Raw genomic sequence first — 23,536 nt, forward strand, 5'->3', positions numbered from 1 at the left:
AGTGGTGGTGACGGTGCACTTGGTCACGTCAATAGTCCACAGGAGCTCCCTCATTTGTATGTTTCTCGAGTAGTGTACCACTAACAGGTACAGTGGTAGTATGATTACATGTGCTAAGACCACTTCATCACTGTACAGATTGTTTAATATTGATTTTAAGGGTGACACTCCCTTTAAAGAGTTGTCCAGGCTTTGGACAAAAGTCAATGACCGTCACAGCATTCAGATGAATTGTGGCGGTGTGTGCGCGCTTCCCCAGTCGTACCCTTTGGCCTCCAGGTGGCAGTGTAACGTATGTAAGAGCATACCTGCCACTTGGGTCTCAAGAAATCAGACTGTTTGCCCAAATAGACATTAGCATAAATCGCACATGACCTGTCATGACCCTAATCGCAGCTCTTAAGTAGTCAGCAGCAGCAGGTCACACAACTGGTTTTCATGGTGTGACTCATAATTGCTGTTGTGTGACCAGAGCTGCTTTGAAGCAAACGGGGACAATCTAAAAAACTGAGTTACTAGTTCACATAAGGTTTAGGCTACGAGGCGATGCATCGCACGGCACTGAAATCGCCGTGTCACGTTACCACATTGCATCTGCTTTCCTATGGTGTGCACCATCATCATCGCACATTTCCCAATGTATTGGTTTCTTGTCACACGTTGCATGTAACTCACTTGCCGTAGGCCTAATGCGAGTCGTACGTGACTTGTCTGCATCTCGGCTTAGCATTTGTAGCAAAATCGACTCTAAAATCCTCGTGTAACAGCAGCAAGTCACAGACAAGGGGCTCAAGGGTTTTGTATCGCGGCTTGTCAGAGAACAAGTGACATGCCAAGTGTGGGACTTTGTAGCCCTGGCTTAGGAGATGTCTAACCCCAGAGCCACCCAGCCTGTACTGGCATGAAGGGATTGTCTGATATTTACAAGGTGCTTTAGAATTATACGTTTTTTTCCACTTTTGGATCGCACATATATGTATTATTATTTTTTTAATATAGGTTAGTAGTTGTATGAATTCCTCATTTGTAGGTTTTTTTCTTTTTTTGCATAAGTCGGTAATAAAATATATTTTTTAAAAATGCATTTTTTTGCGGTGCGAATGGTTTATTTTTTTGTAGGTGTTTTATACTTTCTTTTTTTTTTCCACTGCAATCAGGGCATCCACAGGAGCCCCAGTTACAGGGGAAAACAGATCCCTCTATTGGCAGAAGTCACTGGCAGAACTGACCTGGGTCTGCTAGTACTCGGGATCTTAGTTTTGCCGGCAGAGACCCAATGATCATGTCTTTGTTGTGTCTTCCATAAACATTAGCAATGTGTATGCTTCTGTTCACTGCCTAAGGGCATGTTCACACGCCAGTACTTTGCATCAGTGTATGTATTCCAAAACCACGAGTGGAACTTCCAGAGCAAAAACTACAGATTGATTCCTGTTCTGTATTTTGGGGACTGTTCTGTTTTTGGTATACAAATACTGATGTGTGAATAAAGCAGAACACTCACTGAAGGCTATGTATTCAGAAAAAGGAAAGACAGAAGTGGTAATAAACCGCTTCTGCTTCCTCTTCACGGTCTCCTGATGTACAGTGGGGCAAAAAAGTATTTAGTCAGTCAGCAATAGTGCAAGTTCCACCACTTAAAAAGATGAGAGGCGTCTGTAATTTACATCATAGGTAGACCTCAACTATGGGAGACAAACTGAGACAAAAAATCCAGAAAATCACATTGTCTGTTTTTTTAACATTTTATTTGCATATTATGGTGGAAAATAAGTATTTGGTTAGAAACAAACAATCAAGATTTCTGGCTCTCACAGACCTGTAACTTCTTCTTTAAGAGTCTCCTCTTTCCTCCACTCATTACCTGTAGTAATGGCACCTGTTTAAACTTGTTATCAGTATAAAAAGACACCTGTGCATACCCTCAAACAGTCTGACTCCAAACTCCCCTATGGTGAAGACCAAAGAGCTGTCAAAGGACACCAGAAACAAAATTGTAGCCCTGCACCAGGCTGGGAAGACTGAATCTGCAATAGCCAACCAGCTTGGAGTGAAGAAATCAACAGTGGGAGCAATAATTAGAAAATGGAAGACATACAAGACCACTGATAATCTCCCTCGATCTGGGGCTCCACGCAAAATCCCACCCCGTGGGGTCAGAATGATCACAAGAACGGTGAGCAAAAATCCCAGAACCACGCAGGGGGACCTAGTGAATGAACTGCAGAGAGCTGGGACCAATGTAACAAGGCCTACCATAAGTAACACACTACGCCACCATGGACTCAGATCCTGCAGTGCCAGACGTGTCCCACTGCTTAAGCCAGTACATGTCCGGGCCCGTCTGAAGTTTGCTAGAGAGCATTTGGATGATCCAGAGGAGTTTTGGGAGAATGTCCTATGGTCTGATGAAACCAAACTGGAACTGTTTGGTAGAAACACAACTTGTCGTGTTTGGAGGAAAAAGAATACTGAGTTGCATCCATCAAACACCATACCTACTGTAAAGCATGGTGGTGGAAACATCATGCTTTGGGGCTGTTTCTCTGCAAAGGGGCCAGGACGACTGATCCGGGTACATGAAAGAATGAATGGGGCCATGTATCGTGAGATTTTGAGTGCAAACCTCCTTCCATCAGCAAGGGCATTGAAGATGAAACGTGGCTGGGTCTTTCAACATGACAATGATCCAAAGCACACCTCCAGGGCAACGAAGGAGTGGCTTCGTAAGAAGCATTTCAAGGTCCTGGAGTGGCCTAGCCAGTCTCCAGATCTCAACCCTATAGAAAACCTTTGGAGGGAGTTGAAAGTCCGTGTTGCCAAGCGAAAAGCCAAAAATATCACTGCTCTAGAGGAGATCTGCATGGAGGAATGGGCCAACATACCAACAACAGTGTGTGGCAACCTTGTGAAGACTTACAGAAAACGTTTGACCTCAGTCATTGCCAGCAAAGGATATATTACAAAGTATTGAGATGAAATTTTGTTTCTGACCAAATACTTATTTTCCAACATAATATGCAAATAAAATGTTAAAAAAACAGACAATGTGATTTTCTGGATTTTTTTTTCTCAGTTTGTCTCCCATAGTTGAGGTCTACCTATGATGTAAATTACAGACGCCTCTCATCTTTTTAAGTAGTGGAACTTGCACTATTGCTGACTGACTAAATACTTTTTTGCCCCACTGTATCTGACAGCTGTTGCAGGAGCTTTAGGCTATGTGCACACGTTGCGGATTTTGCTGCGGATTCGCAGCAGTTTTCCATGAGTTTACAGTACCATGTAAACCTATGAAAAACAAAATCCGCAGTGCACATGCTGCGGAAAAAAACACGCAGAAAAATAGCGTTGTTTATTCCGCAGCATGTCAATTCTTTATGCGGATTCCGCAGTGGTATACACCTGCTCCATAATAGGAATCCGCAGGTGTAAAACCGCAGGTGGAATCCGCACATAATCTGCAACAAAATCGCAGTAAATTCGCGGTAATTCCGCAGGAAATTCGCAGTACGGTTTTCCTGCGGATTTACCAAAATCAGTCCGGAAAAATCTGCAGAGTAATCCGTAGCGTGTGCACATACCCTTAATGATGCGATGTCACTATAATGTTGTGAGGTTTAAAGGGACACTGTCACCTGAATTTGGAGGGAACAATCTTCAGCCATGGAGGCGGGGTTTTGGGGTGTTTGATTCACCCTTTCCTTACTCGCTGGCTGCATGCTGGCTGCAATATTGGATTGAAGTTCATTCTCTATCCTCCATAGTACACGCCTGCGCTGTGCAAGATTGCCTTGCGCAGGCATGTACTACAGAGGACAGAGAATGAACTTCAATCCAATATTGCAGCCAGCATGCAGCCAGCGAGTAAGGAAAGGGTGAATCAAAAACCCCAAAACCCCGCCTCCATGGCTGAAGATTGTTCCCTCCAAATTCAGGTGACAGTGTCCCTTTAAGTTCAGGACCAGGTGCTGTAAATTTAGTACATTCCCCTTGGAAAAAGCTTAAACGCGAAACGCGCGTCGGGGTGTCACAGTGGCTAAAAGGTACAGTACTTGTTTATCTCCACTTCCATCTTTAAGGTTCCTTATCCCTGTTTCTCACCATCATGCCCCCTTCTCATGAACCTTTTGCTGCATGTATCACAATTAGGCATAAATTGAAAACTTTTTCATTTTTGTGGCTGAATCATGTGGAGGCAATTAATGATATATTGATTAATTATACGATATGTATAAAGATGTTACAAGCATTGTTATGGGGCTTATGTTTTGACTGCTTTACCATGTATGATATATAAAAAAAAATTAGTGGGAAGCTTCATTGCTCCACAAATTTATAAATATATAATTATTATTCTAAATCTAGTAACGACTCCATTCTTAAAGGTGATGATTCACCTGTAATTTGCGTACCCTTTTTTTTTGGCTGTTTTTTTTTTGCATATTGTTGTCCCCATATTGACTGATTTTACCTTTAATCTTTAAATATTGTATCATTAAAATTCTTGTGTAATTTTATGGCATATAGATTCCCGTTTATTTTTTTATTTAAATTTAGTACAAGGTTTCAACTGGTTAAGAGGGATGTCCAGGACTGATATATCGATGACTGACTGATCAGCAATATGCGGAGCTGACACTACACAGCTCTTTACACCGTGTAGTGATCATTCCTGGGTACTGCAGCTAATCCCTAGAATAGACGCTGTAAGGCTTTGTTCACACATTGTGTTTTTGCTGTGTTTTTTTCTGCAGGTGCAAAACCTTCTCTCTTGGCAGTAAAGAATCTGCTTACAAAAAGCAGGTTTTGCTAAATTTTATGCTGTATTTTTATTGCTATGTTTTTGTTGTATCTTGTACATGTTGATAAAGTGTAAAAAACTGATACCTGGGTTTCTTGCTACGTTTTTGCACTTACCCATTGTTTCCTTTGAGTGCTGCAAATACACAGAAAAAAACGCTGAAAGAAGCGACACGCTGCAGTTTGCAAAAACACAGAAGTTTTCCAAATCGGTCAGGAAAATGAAACCAATGTGTGTGCATGAGATTTCTGAAATCTCCTAGGCTGTGCTGGTACTGTAAAACGCAGCTTTACATTTGCAATGAAAAAAGCCCAAAAAACGCAATGTGTGCACATAACCTAAGTGAGCCTAATTTGTAAGATTCTGAAATTCTATTTTACATATATGTCACATATACTGCATTTTTTTCCTCAAAAAATGTTAAAAAAGTATTTTTTTAGCTAATTTTTGGTGTCTTTTAGATGCATTTTTGACAAAAAGTAACAAAATATTGCGTGAATGTATCCTTAACTTTTTTTCCTCATTGGATGTGATCTTTTTCCATGTCCAGATCTGGTGCTGTACATGTCTCCTGTCCTGCATGCCGTACTCGCAGTGATTATACCCTGTTTTTGGCGTCGGGGCACAACACTTTGGATGGTGTCAGGCACTTTAAGTCCTTTGCTTCATTTTCGCTACATCAGCATGGCACACATTAAGTGACCGAAACATCAGAGACTCCATTTTTCTCCCCGGGGTCAGAACCGCTAACCCAAATGAAAGCCAAATAAGTGCTAATTAACAGTAATGACCACTAATCCTTTCCATAAAGGATGTGGTCCAAGTTTGCAGCCGTTAGTGGCTTGTTGAGCACAGGACGCACATGTTCTCCATTCTAGTCTCATCTGTAATTATACCTTGCTTCATGCAAGCATCAAAGGCCGGAGGGATGGACACATTACGATAGACCCTGGTAGCCTGAATGTTTTTTTTTTTTAAGTAGCCAAAAACAGATTATAAAACTTTTGTGGATACAACATCTTTTCCAGGCAGGTCCACTCCAACACCCACCTGAAAAAGCGCTCAGAAAATGCTCTAAAAAATGGACATACGCATCTCTATGGAAGAACAGCTTACTGTTCGCATATTCAGGCTTTTGGACGTCTTTTAACTGCTTCAGGTTTCCAAAGAAGCCAATTGGCTAAAAGAAGGGACCCGACCTTTCTTCAGGTGTTTTCTACTCTGAAGATGTTATGTAGTAACAATACAAATGAATGGGAAGGCTCAAAAGACGCCGCCAAGATGGTACCCTGGTGTCTTTTTGAGAATCCTGCCAGAATTTTTTGCTTCCAAAACATCTCGCTTTTTCTTTCCACTGTTAAATTGAGTTTTAAAAAAAATAAATAAATCAGAAAAACGCCAGTAAATGAGACGCCACATGATTTTTATGCTGGAAAACTGCTTAAAGGTGTTATCCAGGACTAATACTTTTTTGGTACTAACCAGCTCCCTGTTGTGCCCTGCGCAGATCTCTGCCAGTACAGATTGGTCACAGGCCGCTCCTGACGGCGATTCAGCAGCTTCCACTGATGTCACATCTACAGAGCATCAGCATCTCTTCCGCTCCGCTCTATTGATGGTGCATGACTGCTGATTGTCTGCTGGCTCCCTGCTGCCTCACTGCAGGAAGCCACCTGTCAATCATCATGATTGTCAGCAGAGCAGAAGAAGAAGAGCTGTTCTGTTGATGTGGAGCAGCTGAATAGCTGGCAGGAGCGATTGGTGACCACTCTGAGCTGGCTAACCTGTCTGTTATAGTAAAAGATAAAATAGTCCTGGATAAACCCTTTAAAAAAAACAAAAAACACTCATGGACAAAAATATTGCAAAAGTGCCCGGTGCAAGGAGGCCTGACCAGGCTGCATGATGTGGTCGGATGGGAAGCGACCGATCCTACAGGTCTTGGCTGCATTGGATGGAAAAGATGAAAATGCAGAAGATCGCCCCCATCGCATCCGCCTTTGTCAAATTTGTTGTTGTGTTCTATCATAGGAATAGTAAAATTGTCGCAGGATCCGTTATACATTCGGCACCAGCATAGGGCCATTCACTTCCTTCACGGCACTCGTCATTTTACCATGAGAAGCACCACATGCTGCACTATTATTTCTGGTAAATCTGCCGATCTGCCTGAGTGCCCCCAATGCAGATGTGAACACGGCCATCTTTCGTCGCTCGGGCACCTGCACATTCAGCATTATAAATTAAGGCAGGTGCCATCTTTGATGGAAAGCCAAAGTTTAATGCTATAACCAGGAGGCTGTATGGTGCTTGACCTTTATCAGGAGAGGGTCCCCACCTTCACTTCAGAGATCCGTGATCTGCTATTACTGAAGCATTGGAGGTGTCCAGCATTTGTGCTGGAAGTAGCTGTCATGTTCATTATCAAACATGATGCAGCAGCGCCCCCTGCTGACTAGTAGTGCACATGTCTGGTGAGATGCTCGACCATCGCCATGAGTGAAGCACATTAGCTTGTTGGGCTGCGGGTTTTGACACTAGCATGAGTCTATGCAGTCTATTACTCTGTGCCTGTAGTATCTGACCGCAATAAAAGAGGGACACATTTGGTTTCCTGCGTAGTTTTTTTGTAATGAATCTGTGAAAAACACCTGACATATTGATAGTATCTTTATTGTTTTTTTAACTACAGCCACTGTGTGAGTCTTGTCTGCAAATTGGACTTGACTAGTGCTGCAGTATTTTACCTTTCGGCCGCTTGTCTGTGTGTAACAAGATCCAACTGATTTTTGCAATTGACACACATTGGTCCGTGTGTGTTGCGCTACTTTCCTGGGTCCAACAATGGCTGCTGCTTCATCCTCTTGCCAATGGCTCTCTGTTCATTGGTTTGTTTACCTTCCTTATTGGCTGGCGCAGGTGGTGGGTCACCTCTTTACTCCTCAAGTACTTGGCATCTACCCCAATTCCTTGTGCCAATGCTTTTTTGGTCCACCTGGCAAGCTCAGTTTTTCTATATTGCTGAATCAACTTTGCCATACTGCTGTTGGCTCTGAACTGGACTCTAAAGCAAACTCAAGTCTGCTATACTGAAACTTGTAACAAATCCAGCTCTGCTATACTGGTCCTTGTGACAAACTCAGCTCTAATTAGCTCTATTGCACTTTCTGCCAGTACTCTGTTACTGCTGTCAGATCTGAAAAGGACTCTGTAACAAACTTAGCTCCCCTATATTACACTTTGGTAACAAATCCATCTCTTCTATACTGGTGTTTGTGACCAACCCAGCTCTACTATTCCTCTAACTAGCTCTACTATTCCTCTAACTAGCTCTATTGCATTTTCTGCGAGTACACTCTGACTTACTGCTGCACGGTACTCTGTGACAAACTCGGCTCTTCTATACTGGACATTGTAACAAATCTAGCTCTACTGTACTGGTCTTTGTGACAACCCCAGTTCTGCTATACTGGTCCTTTCTGAGAAACTCAGCTCTATCATTTTGCTAACTAGCTCTACCTCATTTTCTGTGAGTACACTGTCATACTACTATCTGATCTGCACTGGACTCTGTGACAAACTCAGCTCTGCAATATCACTGAGTCAACTCTGGGCTGAAAATACACTCGTCTGAACTTGGCCTAAGATTAATTTTAACACAATGTTGGTTTAGGATCCTTGTCTCCTAAGTATTCTTGCACCATACAGGTGTATAATAAGGGTGTGTGATAATGAATGTCCCAGTCCATTCTTGGATTTTGATTAATCACATATGTGTGCCCGCCGTCCTACGTGCAAATCATTGTGACATCAGATTGCTGCTCTCATACGTTGAGACATTTGTGTGCGGCTGTGTGTGTGCCCGCCGTCTTATGTGCCAGTCGTTGTGTGACATCAGATTGCTGCTCTCATACATTGTGAGACATTTATACCTGCTGTGTGCCCTCCATCCTACGTGCCAGTCGTTGTGTGACATCAGATTGCTGCTCTTATACTTTGAGACATTTGTGTGCTGCTATGTGCCCGCCGTCTTATGTGCCAGTCGGTGTGTGACATCAGATTGCTGCTCTCATACATTGTGAGACATTTGTACCTGCTGTGTGCCCTCCATCCTACGTGCCAGTCGTTGTGTGACATCAGATTACTGCTCTCATACGTTGTGACACATTTGTGTGCTGCTCTGTGCCCGCCGTCCTACGTGCCAGTCGTTGTGTGACATCAGATTGCTGCTCTCATACATTGTGAGACATTTGTACCTGCTCTGTGCCCTCCGTCCTACGTGCCAGTCGTTGTGTGACATCAGATTGCTCCTCTCATACATTGTGAGACATTTGTACCTGCTGTGTGCCCTCCGTCCTGCTTGCCAGTCATGTGACATCAGATTGCTGCTCTCATACATTGTGAGACATTTGTACCTGCTATGTGCCCTCCGTCCTACGTGCCAGTCGCTGTGTGACATCAGATTGCTTCCCTCATACATTGTGAGACATTTGTACCTGCTATGTGCCCTCCGTCCTGCGTGCCAGTTGTTGTGACATCAGATTGCTGCTCTCATACATTGTGAGACATTTGTACCTGCTGTGTGCCCTCCGTACTACGTGCCAGTCATTATGTGACATCAGATTGCTGCTCTCATATATTGTGAGACATTTGTACCTGCTGTGTGCCCTCCGTACTACGTGCCAGTCATGTGACATCAGATTGCTGCTCTCATACATTGTGAGACATTTGTACCTGCTATGTGCCCTCCGTCCTGCGTGCCAGTTGTTGTGACATCAGATTGCTCCTCTCATACATTGTGAGACATTTGTACCTGCTGTGTGCCCTCCGTACTATGTGCCAGTCATTATGTGACATCAGATTGCTGCTCTCATACATTGTGAGACATTTGTACCTGCTGTGTGTCCTCCGTACTACGTGCCAGTCATGTGACATCAGATTGCTCCTCTCATACATTGTGAGACATTTGTACCTGCTGTGTGCCCTCCGTCCTACGTGCCAGTCGTTGTGTGAGATCAGATTGCTGCTCTCATACATTGTGAGACATTTGTACCTGCTGTGTGCCCTCCGTCCTACGTGCCAGTCGTTGTGTGAGATCAGATTGCTGCTCTCATACATTGTGAGACATTTGTACCTGCTGTGTGCCCTCCGTCCTACGTGCCAGTCGTTGTGTGAGATCAGATTGCTGCTCTCATATATTGTGAGACATTTGTACCTGCTGAGACAATTGGGCGCTGTGTCCATACCTTCCAGTGTGCGACTGTTTTTACCTCTTCATATTCCTTTTCACTTTTAATTATCTCTCCCAGGCTTCTCCCGCCGTGTCGTAGCCCTGCCTCCCTTCTCATTTTGTCCTTTCATTTCTTTTCTGGCCTTTTCCCTCTCTCATTACAGTCTCACTCTGTTCCTTCGTACTCTTTTTTTTCTCACACCCCCCTCTTACTCTTTGGGATGAAATCACTAAATTAAAGTCTGGTTTAATTAAAATAGTGATGAATGCAGATTGCATGGAACACAGACAGTAAAATACAGCCACTCTCTGGCTGGGGACAGACTATAATTACAAGAATTGAGTAGCAGGCCGCCGACCGTCTTCTCTCCTGACACTTACAGGAAATGCTCTATTACCGTACATGCTGCCTTTAAGGAGAAGAAAGCCGATCCAATCAAGCCCTTAACTATTGGACCACTGGATTATTACTTAGAGATCAAGTGAAAGGATGACATGTCTGAAGCTGAATCTAATCTTTAATTTACATTTTCTTTAGTTGTTTTCCTCCAAAGAACGTTTTTTTAATTACTTTGGAATTTATACTCCTCCTGCCATCAATGCTGACCAAACACGCAGATGGAGGAGACATTGAAGAGGTTATCCGTTCCTCTAGAAATAAAGATGGAAGAAGAGTTAGGTGATTTTTTTTTTGGTTTCTATTCAACACCATTTTCAGAAATTCTGCTTGTTGTCCGTGAATGAGAAAGTTTTGTTCACACACAGAGGTTGAAATCATGCAATATTTGTCACCACTGAGGGATTGCCACAGACTAGACAATCTCTCTGCAAATGTTACTCATTGTCTGTAGTTTTAATACAGTCAGTGTTTTATCAGCAGGAGATTATCACTGCAGGACTAGGTGTCACGTGCACAGCAGTCAGGCTAATAAGTGTAACCCCACCTCCACCACTGATTGGCAGCTTGCTGATAGTGTACCAATCAGTGGGCTTGGACGGGTTTACACACAGTTCAATATTCTGACCACTGCTACATCTGCACGGGAGAAAACTGGATTCTGTCAAAACTGCACCAAGCAACCCAGAAAGTGACACATCCCTGGAATCAGGCTCTCTGCCCCTACATCATTCTGCTCTCAGATTTGCTTTACGTTTGATTTATGAAGACTTGCATTTTCAATCTAGCATTAACGAAGGCTGGAGGAATGTGTGCACCTCTTAATGAATGTGGTGCATCTTTCAGCTGCCATTCACCACCATGAGAAATGTAATCCCATCAGAAACTGGAGATGACCTGTGAGTTGCAAAAACATTTTGCAACTTTTCAAGAAGTTTTTCTCCTCTTTTTGGCATAAAATTGCTTGGGGCATTGGGGCCTTAGTTTTCATGCTGTTTGTTGTGGGGTTTCATTCTGTTAAAGGGAATCTGTCTGTAGTATCTACCCTCCTAATCCATCCATATGGACATGTAGGTCATAGAAAGTGGAATAAAAAGCTATCTTAATACCTGCGATCCGCTTTCTTATTCCAGAGAAATCCATGTTTTCCTGATATGCAAATGAGTTGTTAAGATCTCTGGGCTGGACATACAGTACAGACCAAAAGTTTGGACACACCTTCTCATTTAAAGATTTTTGTGTATTTTCATGACTATGAAAATTGTACATCCACACACAGAAGGCATCAAAACTATGAATTAACACATGTGGAATTATATACTTAACAAAAAAGTGTGAAACTGAAAATATGTCTTATATTCTAGGTTCTTCAAAGTAGCCACCTTTTGCTTTTATGACTGCTTTGCACACTCTTGGCATTCTCTTGATGAGCTTCAAGAGGTAGTCACCGGGAATGGTTTTCACTTCAATGGTGTGCCCTGTCAGGTTTAATAAGTGGGATTTCTTGCCTTATAAATGGGGTTGGGACCATCCGTTGTGTTGTGCAGAAGTCTGGTGGATACACAGCTGATAGTCCTACTGAATAGACTGTTAGAATTTGTATTATGGCAAGAAAAAAGCAGCTAAGTAAAGAAAAACAAGTGGCCATCATTACTTTAAGAAATGAAGGTCAGTCAGTCAAAAAAATTGGGAAAACTTTGAAAGTGTCCCCAAGTGCAGTGGCAAAAACCATCAAAGAAACTGGCTCACATGAGGACCGCCCCAGGAAAGGAAGACCAAGAGTCACCTCTGCTTCTGAGGATAAGTTTATCCGAGTCACCAGCCTCAGAAATCGCAGGTTAACAGCAGCTCAGATTAGAGACCAGGTCAATGCCACACAGAGTTCTAGCAGCAGACACATCTCTACAACAACTGTTAAGAGGAGACTTTGTGCAGCAGGCCTTCATGGTAAAATAGCTGCTAGGAAACCACTGCTAAGGACAGGCAACAAGCAGAAGAGACTTGTTTGGGCTAAAGAACACAAGGAATGGACATTAGACCAGTGGAATTCTGTGCTTTGGTCTGATGAGTCCAAATTTGAGATCTTTGGTTCCAACCTCTGTGTCTTTGTGCGACGCAGAAAAGGTGAACGGATGGACTCTACATGCCTGGTTCCCACCGTGAAGCATGGAGGAGGAGGTGTGATGGTGGGGGGGCTTTGCTGGTGACACTGTTGGGGATTTATTCAAAATTGAAGGCATACTGAACCAGCATGGCTACCACAGCATCTTGCAGCGGCATGCTATTCCATCCGGTTTGCGTTTAGTTGGACCATCATTTGTTTTTCAAAAGGACAATGACCCCAAACACACCTCCAGGCTGTGTAAGGGCTATCTGTCCAAGAAGGAGAGTGATGGGGTGCTACGCCAGATGACCTGGCCTCCACAGTCACCAGACCTGAACCCAATCGAGATGGTTTTGGGTGAGCTGGACCGCAGAGTGAAGGCAAAAGGGCCAACAAGTGCTAAGCATCTCTGAGAACTCCTTCAAGATTGTTGGAAGACCATTCCCGGTGACTACCTCTTGAAGCTCATCAAGAGAATGCCAAGAAAGTGCAAAGCAGTCATCAAAGCAAAAGGTGGCTACTTTGAAGAACCTAGAATATAAGACATATTTTCAGTTGTTTAACACTTTTTTGTTAAGTATATAATTCCACATGTGTTAATTCATAGTTTTGATGCCTTCAGTGTGAATGTACGATTTTCATAGTCATGAAAATACAGAACAATCTTTAAATGAAAAGGTGTGTCCAAACTCTTGGTCTGTACTGTAGATCTCCCTGAGAAACTGCCTCCAGAGATTATTTTACATGAAAGAGGTATTACCAGTGTGAGACATGTAATGACTGACAGTCTGCTCTCACAATCACCCTCAGCTCTGCATTGAGATCAGTACAGCAGTACTAACACAGCAGTTTCCCTAGGTCATAGGAAGCTGAATAAATAGATACCTTGATATCTGCGATCCAATGTCTTATTCCTGAGAGAGGCACTTTTTTCTTATGTGCAAATGAACTATTAAGATCTCTTGTCCAGACATCGATCTCCCTGAGAATCTGCCTTCAAAAATTATTCTAAATTAAAGGAGGGGTTACCAGTGTGAGACATGTAATGAATGACAGTCTGATCTCATAATCACATACAGCTCTGGAGTGATATCAGAACTAACACAGTACAGCAGAACTGAACTTTGTCTAATTACAAACTCATTTGCACTGTTGGTGTCCTATCACATTGCTTCAGCTTCCATCTCACAGGCAGTGGGGGGGGGGGAGTACAGTAGGATCTGTACAGTACAGACACAGAGGGCTATTAAGTGTATGGAGGGTGTGGAGACAAATGATAAAAGGGACCGGATTCTGAGGAAAATTTTGTAAGGGCAAAATGGTAATGGTTAGATAACGGAGGTGAGGCGACAGTTCAGTCTAAAGAAATGTGTTCTAAGGCCACGCTTAACCCCTTAAGCCCCAAGGGTGGTTTGCACGTTAATGACCAGGCCAATTTTTACAATTCTGACCACTGTCCCTTTATGAGGTTATAACTCTGGAACGCTTCAACGGATCCCGGTGATTCTGACATTGTTTTTTCGAGACATATTGTACTTCATGATATTGGTAAAACTTCTTTGATATTACCTGCGTTTATTTGTGAAAAAAACTGAAATTTGGCGAAGATTTTGAAAATTTTGCAATTTTTAAACTTTGAATTTTTATGCCCTTAAATTACAGAGATATGTCACATAAAATACTTAATATGTAACATTTCCCACATGTCTACTTTACATCAGCACAATTTTGGAACCAAAATTTTTTTTGATAGGGAGTTATAAGGGTTAAGATTTGACCAGCAATTTCTCATTTTTACAACACCATTTTTTTTTTAGGGACCACATCATATTTGAAATCATTTTGAGGGGTCTATAGAATAGAAAATAACCAAGTGTGACACCATTCTAAAAACTGCACCCCCCAAGGTGCTCAAAACCACATTCAAGAAGTTTATTAACCCTTCTGGTGCTTCACAGGAAATTTTGGAACGTTTAAAAAAAAAAGTACATTTAATTTTTTTTTCACAAAAAATTAACCTCAGCTCCAATTTGTTTTATTTTACAAAGGGTAACAGGAGAAAATGGACCCCAAAAGTTGTTGTACAATTTGTCCTGAGTACCCCGATACCCCATATGTGGGGGTAAACCACTGTTTGGGCGCATGGCAGAGCTCGGAAGGGAAGGAGCGCCATTTGACTTTTCAGTGCACAATTGACTGGAATTGAGATGGGATGCCATGTTGCTTTTGGAGAGCCACTAATGTGCCTAAACATTGAAACCTCCCACAAGTGTCACCATTTTGGAAAGTAGACCCCCTAAGGAACTTATCTAGATGTGTGGTGAGCACTTTGACCCACCAAGTGCTTTACAGAAGTTTATAATGTAGAGCCGTAAAAATGAAAAAATCATATTTTTTTCACAAAAATGAAATTTTCGCCCCCAATTTTTCATTTTCCCAAGGTTACCAGAAGAAATTGTACCCCAAAAGTTGTTGTGCAATTTGTCCTGAGTATGCTGATATCCCATATGTGGGGGTAAACCACTGTTTGGGTGCATAGCAGAGCTTGGAAAGGAAGGATCACCGTTTGACTTTTCAATGCAAAATTGGCTGGAATTAAGATGGGACGCCATGCTGCATTTGGAGAGCCCCTGATGTGCCTAAACATTGAAACCCCCCACAAGTGACACCATTTTGGAAAGTAGACCACCTAAGGATCTTATCTAGATGTGTTGTGAGTGCTTTGAATCCCCCAAGTGTTTCACTACAGTTTATGACGCTGAGCCGTGAAAATAAAAAATCTTTTTTTTCCACAAAAATTATTTTGTAGCCCCCAGTTTTGTATTTTCCCAAGGGTAACAGGAGAAATTGGACCCCAAACGTTATTGTGCAATTTGTCCTGAGTACGCTGATACCCCATATGTGGGGGGAAACCACTGTTTGGGCGCATGGCAGAGCTCGAAAGGGAAGAAGCGCCATTTGGAATGCAGAATTAGATGGATTGGTCTGCAGGCGTCACATTGCATTTGCAGAACCCCTGATGTACCTAAACAGTAGAACCCCCCCACAAGTGACCCCATATTGTAACCTAGACCCCCCCAAGGAACTTAGCTAAATGTGTTGTGAGAACTTTGAACCCCCAAGTATTTCACTACAGTTTATAACGCAGAGCCGTGAAAATAAAAAATCATTTTTTTCCTTCAAAAATGTTTTTTTAGCCCCCCAAAATTTTATTTTCCCAAGGGTAACGAGATATTGGACCCCAAAAGCTGTTGTCCAATTTGTCCTGAGTACGCTGATACCCCATATGTGGGGGGGAGAAACCACCGTTTGGGCAACGCAGAATTGGCTGGAATTGAGATCGGACACCATGTCGTGTTTGGAGAGCCCCTGATGTGCCTAAACAATGGAAACTCCCAATTCTAACTGAAACCCTATCCCAACCACACCCCTAACCCCAACCCTAACCACACCCCTAACTCCAACACACCCCTAACCCTAATCCCAACCATAACCCTAACCATACCCGTAACCCTGACACACCCCTAACCCTAATCCCAACCGTAAATATAATCCAAACCCTAGCCCCAACCCTAACCCTAGCCCTAACCCTAATGGGAAAATGGAAATAAATACATTTTTAAATTTTTTTTTATTTTTCCCTAACTAAGGGGGTGATGAAGGGGGGTTTGATTTACTTTTATAGCAGCTTTTTAGCGGATTTTTATTTTATGATTGGCAACTGTCACACACTAAAAGACGCTTTTTATTGCAAAAAATATTTTTTTGCGTTACCACATTTTGAGAGCTATAATTTTTCCATATTTTGGTCCACAGGTCTTGTTTTTGCGGGACGAGTTGACGTTTTTATTGGTAACATTTTCGGGCACGTGACATTTTTTTGATCGCTTTTTATTCCGATTTTTGTGAGGCAGTATGACAAAAAACCAGCTATTCATGAATTTCTTTGGGGGGGGGGGGGTGTTTATACCGTTCCGCGGTTGGTAAAATGGATAAAGCCGTTTTATTCTTCGGGTCAGTACGATTACAGCGATACCTCATTTAGATTATTTTTTTATGTTTTGGCGCTTTTATACGATAAAAACTATTTTATAGAAAAAATAATTATTTTTGCATCGCTTTATTCCGAGGACTATAACTTTTTTATTTTTTCACTGATGACGTTGTATAGCAGCTCGTTTTTTGCGGGACAAGATGACGTTTTCAGCGGTACCATGGTTATTTATATCTGTCTGTTGATTGCGTGCTATTCCACTTTTTGTTCGGCGGTATGATAATAAAGCGTTGTTTTTTGCCTCTTTTTTTAACATTTTTTTACAGTGTTCACTGAAGGGGTTATAGGTCGGGTCGTTACGGACGCGGCAATACTAAATATGTGTACTGTTATTGTTTTTTTTATTTATTTAGATAATGGAATGTATTTATTGGAACTATATATATATTTTTTTTATTTATTTAGGAATAATTATTATTTCTTTTTTTCACACATGTAAAAATTTTTTTTTTTTTTACTTTGCCCCAGGGGGGGCATCACATTATATTGACAGATCGCTAATCTGACACTTTGCTGTGCACTGTGTCAGATCAGCGATCACACATACATCTGTGACCTCGTCTCCCGATACTTTCCTGCACGCAACCTCCGATCCTCACAAGATCTCCTTCTCTACTCCCCTCTTATCTCCTCTTCCCACAATCGTATACAAGATTTCTCTCACGTATCACCCCTACTCTGGAACCCTCTACCACAACATATCAGACTCTCCCCTACCATCGAAACCTTCAAAAAGAACCTGAAGACCCACCTCTTCTGACAAGCCTACAACCTGCAGTAACCACCGATCGACCAAACCGCTGCATGACCAGCTCTACCCTCACCTACTGTATCCTCACCCATCCCTTGTAGATTGTGAGCCCTCGCGGGCAGGGTCCTCTCTCCTCCTGTACCAGTTGTGACTTGTATTGTTTAAGATTATTTTACTTGTTTTTATTATGTATATCCCTCCTCACATGTAAAGCGCCATGGAATAAATGGCACTATAATATTAAATAATAATAATGGCCAAGGGTAGAGGCATCGGTGTAGTGGTTAGAGAGGAATATAATCCTGGCTGCTGCATTCAGGACAGTGTTAGCTCTGCTGTAATGTGTTAGCCCTGCTGTACTCTGTTAGCGCTGCTGTACTCTGTTAGTGCTGCTGTACTGTGTTAGCTCTGCTGTACTGTGTTAGCTCTGCTGTACTGTTAGCTCTGCCATACTGTTAGCTCTGCTGTAATGTATTAGCGCTGCTGTACTGTTAGCTCTGCTGTACTGTTAGTTCTGCTGTACTTTGTTAGCTCTGGTGTACTGCTAGCCCTGCTGTACTGTGCTATCTCTGTTGTACTTGTAGCGAGACATACAGCTTCGGGGACTCAAACATATTTTTCGAGCATGCCAAAGACACTTGGTTAACACTCGAGCATGCTCAGATAACACCTTATTCCAGCGCGCTCTCTCATCACTAGTAGGAATAAAATTAAAAGTTGGCGGCGATGGGATAATTATGGGCACATAGAGCCACCTTGTGAAGAAGTCTTCTGGGTTTGTAATCTCAGGTATAGAATTCCAAATCCTCCATCAAAATGCCAGAATAAAGGCATCTGCTGTAGCTTTGTTGGAAAGGCCTAAAACACTGTTACAAAGACCCTGCGATTTGACCAGCAGCAGAAAGGTTAATGTGTTTGTGTAACCCCTACTGGGGGTAGGAAGAGGGGCAGCCCCAGTGGAAGGTGTGCAGGCGGGAGAGTCGCCAGCGTGGTCCCCGGCCGATCAGTAACCTCCACATGCTGTAACATCATCCGGATGTCTTGTTTTGTTTGCCGCTTCCAAATCTTAATAAGTTTGCCCCCCTCCCTTGCTCCTCCGTCTCCCGCCTCCCTCGGGCTGTTTGTGGTTCTGACTTGATGATTATTTCATTTATTTATTTTTTTATCTGATTAACTGACACATTGGGATCAAGTCAGACAGAGGCCCCCCGAGGCTACACGACGTTTTCATTTAAAGGAAAGTGGGGAGGTTTGTGATACACGCCACGTTTAATGGCTGTGTTTATCAGGCAGAGAAAAATTACCTACTTCTCTGCAGGGGGGAAGGAGTTTATCCTAAGGACCCGCAGTTTAAGGAAATTGATAACGGCTGCAAGGTAATTTACTGTTAAAAGTTTTTTTCTTTATTTCTCATTAATATTACATTTCTGCCTATAATTACAGGTTGTGTTATTTGCCAATTAAACTCTAAAGTATTGCAGCTAATTTCTCCCATGGACAATTTCATGGTTGGGAGAGAGCGAGGAATTAGAGGGACACGTAATTGGGGAGTGGCGTCTCTGGCTAATAATTGCATTACTGTCTCATAAATTGTCACATTGTTGCAGTATTGCCCAGGCATTCTGAGACAATCCTGCAGATATTCAGAAGTCAGAGAAATGATACAAAAAGCCTTTTGAAGGTCACCGTGGCTCAGTGGTTAGCACTGTATGGTGGCTCAGTGGTAGCCATGTAGCAGGGTTGGCAACTCGAACATTTTTTTTTTTTTGAGCACGTTGAAAATACTCAATTAGGACATGAGCATGCTCAGTTTACGCCTTATCCGAGCACGCCTTCTCATCACTAATGGGGTTGTCAGGAGAGATAGCGGAACAAGCATTCAGCCAACAGTTATCCAAGGCATGTTTTACAGTTAGGTCCATATATATTTGGACAGAGACATTTTTCTAATTTTGGTTATAGGTATTACCACAATGAATTTTAAACAAAACAATTCAGATGCAGTTGAAGTTCAGACTTTCAGCTTTCATTTGAGGGTATCCACATTAAAATTGGATGAAGGGTTTAGGAGTTTCAGCTCCTTAACATGTGCCACCCTGTTTTTAAAGGGACCAAAAGTAATTGGGTAGATTCAATAATTTTAAATAAAATGTTCATTTCTAGTACTTGGTTGAAAATCCATTGATGTCCATGAGTTCAAGACTTCAGGCAGTCATTGCCAACAAAGGGTTTTCAACCAAGTACTAGAAATGAACATTTTATTTAAAATTATTGAATCTGTCCAATTACTTTTGGTCCCTTTAAAAACAGGGTGGCACATGTTACGGAGCTGAAACTCCTAACTTCAACAGCATCTGAATTGTTTTGTTGAAAATTAATTGTGGTAATGTCTATGACCAAAATTAGAAAAATGTTGTCTCTGTCCAAATATATATGGACTTAACTGTATGTCCCTGAAGTTGATAATTTAGCTCCTGCTACACATGTCAGGTCTTAGTTTCTTTTTACAACCATATTGTGGGCAGAGTACTTACTTGCAAAGTTTTTGATTGATAGATTTTTATATTAGGTGTTTCTCAAAGTTCAGGCGGTTTGTCCAGAACTACTGGAATCATTCATCAGAGCGTTTACAATATATACTGTCATGGCCGAAAGTGTTGGCACCCTTAAAATTGTTCTGGAAAATGTAGTATTTCTCCCAGAAAATTATTGCAATTACACGTTTTTTTATACAGATGTTTATTTCCTTTGTGTGTATTGGGACAACACGAGGAAAAAAAGGCAAATTGGTCATAATTTCGCACTAAACCCCAAAAGTGGTTCTTAAAATTGCTGGCAACTTTCCAAAATTGTGGGTTTCAATCATATGATGCTCATTCAAATCCGCTTTTGGCAAGTAACAGGTGTGGGCAATATGAAAATCACACCTGAAACCAGATAAAAGGAGAGAAGTTCACTCAATCTTTGTATTGTGTCTGTGTGTGCCACACTGTGATGGTGTGATATGTTATGTGGGTATCATTTTTGTGTATATTTCTATTTTACTTACGGTATTTTCATGGTGTTCTCTTGTAGGATGAGTTATTTGCTAATTTATGAATGTCTGCGGTTGCCATCTGATATCAGCCACCACAGTACTGTATTGTTGTCTTCTCACAGGGTCAGTGAATAAACCTGTTTGCTAATATGCTAATCACATATTGAACTAGCTTGTTGAAACAATGACCCCCTGTAGTGCCTTAATCTCCATGGCACCTTTGTCAGGTCTGGGAGGCCTGAAAACCACCTCAACCTGTCAGACTACCCCTGGACATAAGGAGGGGGCTGGGGATGACAGGAGCTGGGAAGTCAGTTCTGTGTGGAATTGTGATGGGTTCACAGCACCTCAGAGAGAAAGAAGAGTATATGGACTATGTGATCCTCTTTCTGCTGGATTGTTGGACTTTTATCCCGTTACTGAACTGTATTCGTGTTCTGGACTATCTTATCCTTTGTGTGGTGGATCGTATATGGACCTTTTGTATTTTTGCCTAAAGAAAGGTCTTGGAATTGTTTACTATACTTTAGCTCTGTTGATTGTGTGATACCGGAGAAGGACCCTGTGACAACTGGTGGCAAGCGGTGGGATCAACAGAGCGTAACAAAATGGAGAACCACCCACAGAGTGAGTACAGAAATTGGACTGTATTCAGTTTACAGGAGAGAGCCAGAGACCTGGGCCTGAACTACCAGGGACTGACTAAAGAGGCCTTAATTGATCTACTGGTGGATGCTAGCCAGAACACCTACTCCCATATGTCTGAAGGACAAGCCCAGGAGACTAGGACCCTCACCCAAAAAGTCAATGGGTGGTGTGGTACGAAGAAGAGATGGCGGTTCTGGGCCCAGGCATCTCTCAGGAGTACAAGGAGGAGGCTGCCCACCGGGCACAGCAGAGACAAGAAGCAATGGAGCTTGAAAGAGGGCGTAACGCAATGCGGAGTGTAAACCCAACGATCCGGGAGCATGTACGTATCTCCCAAACAGAGTTTAAGCGATTTGATGAGGCTTCTGGAGATGTGGAGGGGTTCTTCAAGGACTATGAGCAGCAGTGTGCTGTGATGGAGGTTCCCCACTCTGGCTGGATGCGTTTGTTAGTGGGACTCCTGAACGGTAGCATGGCGGAGGCTTACCGAACCATTGACTCACAGCGGAATCAGGATTATAACTATGTAAAGCAGACTATCCTGGATTACCATGCTATCACCCCAGACTCATAAAGGCCAAGTTCCAGGACCTCCCATGCACTATGGGGGGATCATTTAGGATGTATGCACATAAGATGTCCCAGGCATGTCGGAGATGGCTGGAAGCAGAAAACGCCTTTACTGTGGAAGATGTTATACAGGCGTTCCTCACAGAACAATTTCTTGCCAAGTGCCCCGCATAGGTACAGGAATGGGTTCGGGAGCGCACGCCGTGTACCATTGATAGAGCTGCCGCCCTGGCCGATGAAGCCCTTACTACCCGACCGCAATGGAGGAGGCTTCTGGAAAATGAACCACGGCCTGCTCCCATGCCCTGTTCCCCTCTGATTATATCTGCCCTTCCACCTAGTCGCAAGCCGATGACAATCATGCCTCACAATCCTGGGCCTCAACAGTTCTGACCACGACCTGGGGGTATCACAGAGAGGAGATGTTACGGGTGTGGGAAACTTGGACATTTGCAGTCAAGGATATGGAGGGAGCCCCACGCAGCCCCACCTCGTCCAGTGCATCTTGTGCAATCCATCTTGCCTGAGGAAGAGCTACCACCACCCCCACCAGAGTGAACCACCGACCACTGCACCATAGATACCCCTCCTGGAGTGTACGGACTCTGTCCTTTGTCCTTTAGCTACCCGGAGCAATGGCAAAGCCACCTGCAGGATGTTTTAATTGATGGATACAAAGTGTCGGGATTTAGAGACACAGGGCATTCCTGACTATCGCTGACCCCCGTGTGGTTCGACCCAAGGCCATTCACCAGGGTCCGGAATTTCCCATTGTCCTGGCGGGGGGTGTCCGCAAATATATACAGCGAGCTTTGGTACATTTGGATTATGGTTTTAGAGAAAAACTGTGTTGGATTGGAGTTATGGGAGGACGTCCTGCAGATATCCTCCTTGGAAATGACATTGGGGAGTTACAGTGTCCTTTTGTGGATTTTGTGGGAGCAGTCGCCAGACTACAGGCCCTTCAAGCACCACGACATCCGGACCTCACCGGGGAGCAATCTGTTTCTCCGGAAGGTCCGTGGGCCTCTCACTCTTCTGAAAGAACAATTGGAGGGTGATTTCGCAGGCACCTGAATGCCTATCATTCCTTACGTTCTAGAGTTCAGAACGGCCCAGTCCAGACAAAAAAACCTGGTATAACCGTAAATCCAGGACCTGGGAATTTATGAACAACAAGTGCTCATGATTATTGCAACCTCTGCCACTGTACAGGGAACTATAAACAGTGGAGCAAAGTGGACTAAAGTGTGCAGGCCAGAGGTCTGTGTAGACCTCATAGCGTGCTCACTTATTATGAGGGGGGAGAGGTTGTGATTGTGTGATATGTTATGTGGGTATCATTTTGGTGTTTTCTTGTAGGATGAGTTATTTGCTAATTGATGAATGGCTGTGGTTGCCATCTGATATCAGTCCCCACAGTACTGTATTGTCTTCTTCTCACAGGGTCAGTGAATAAACCTGTTTGCTAATATGCTAACGACATATTGAACTATCTTGTTGAAACAATGACCCCCTGTATTGCCTTAATCCCCAAGTCACCTTTGTCAGGTCTGGGAGGCCTGAAAACCACCCCAACCTGTCTGACTACCCCTGGACATAAGGAGGGGGCTGGGGAGGACATGAGCTGGGAAGTCAGTCCTGTGTGGAATGATGATGGGTTCACAGCACCTCAGAGAGAAAGAAGAGTATATGGACTATGTGATCCTCTCTCTGCTGGATTATTGGACTTTTATCCTGTTACTGAACTGCATTCGTGTTCTGGACTATCTTATCCATTGTGTGGTAGATTGTATATGGACCTTTCGTATTTTTGCCTAAATAAAGGTCTTGGAATTGTTTACTATACTCTAGCTCTGTTGATTGTGTGATACCGGAGAAGGACCCCATGACACACATTAAGCATGGAGAACAGAAAGAGGAGGAGAGAACTGTTTGAGG

The 23,536-nt window shown here is 43.0% G+C and overlaps 1 protein-coding gene across 2 annotated transcripts in view; it reads left to right on the plus strand.

Annotated features, from left to right (window-relative positions):
- DPH6 (diphthamine biosynthesis 6) overlaps positions 1–23,536 on the plus strand; it is a 127,626-nt gene that overhangs the window by 12,377 nt on the left and 91,713 nt on the right. The window lies entirely within an intron of this gene.

The sequence above is a fragment of the Ranitomeya imitator genome, chromosome 1 (genome assembly GCF_032444005.1).
Source record: "Ranitomeya imitator isolate aRanImi1 chromosome 1, aRanImi1.pri, whole genome shotgun sequence".
Classification (NCBI taxonomy): Eukaryota; Metazoa; Chordata; class Amphibia; order Anura; family Dendrobatidae; genus Ranitomeya; species Ranitomeya imitator.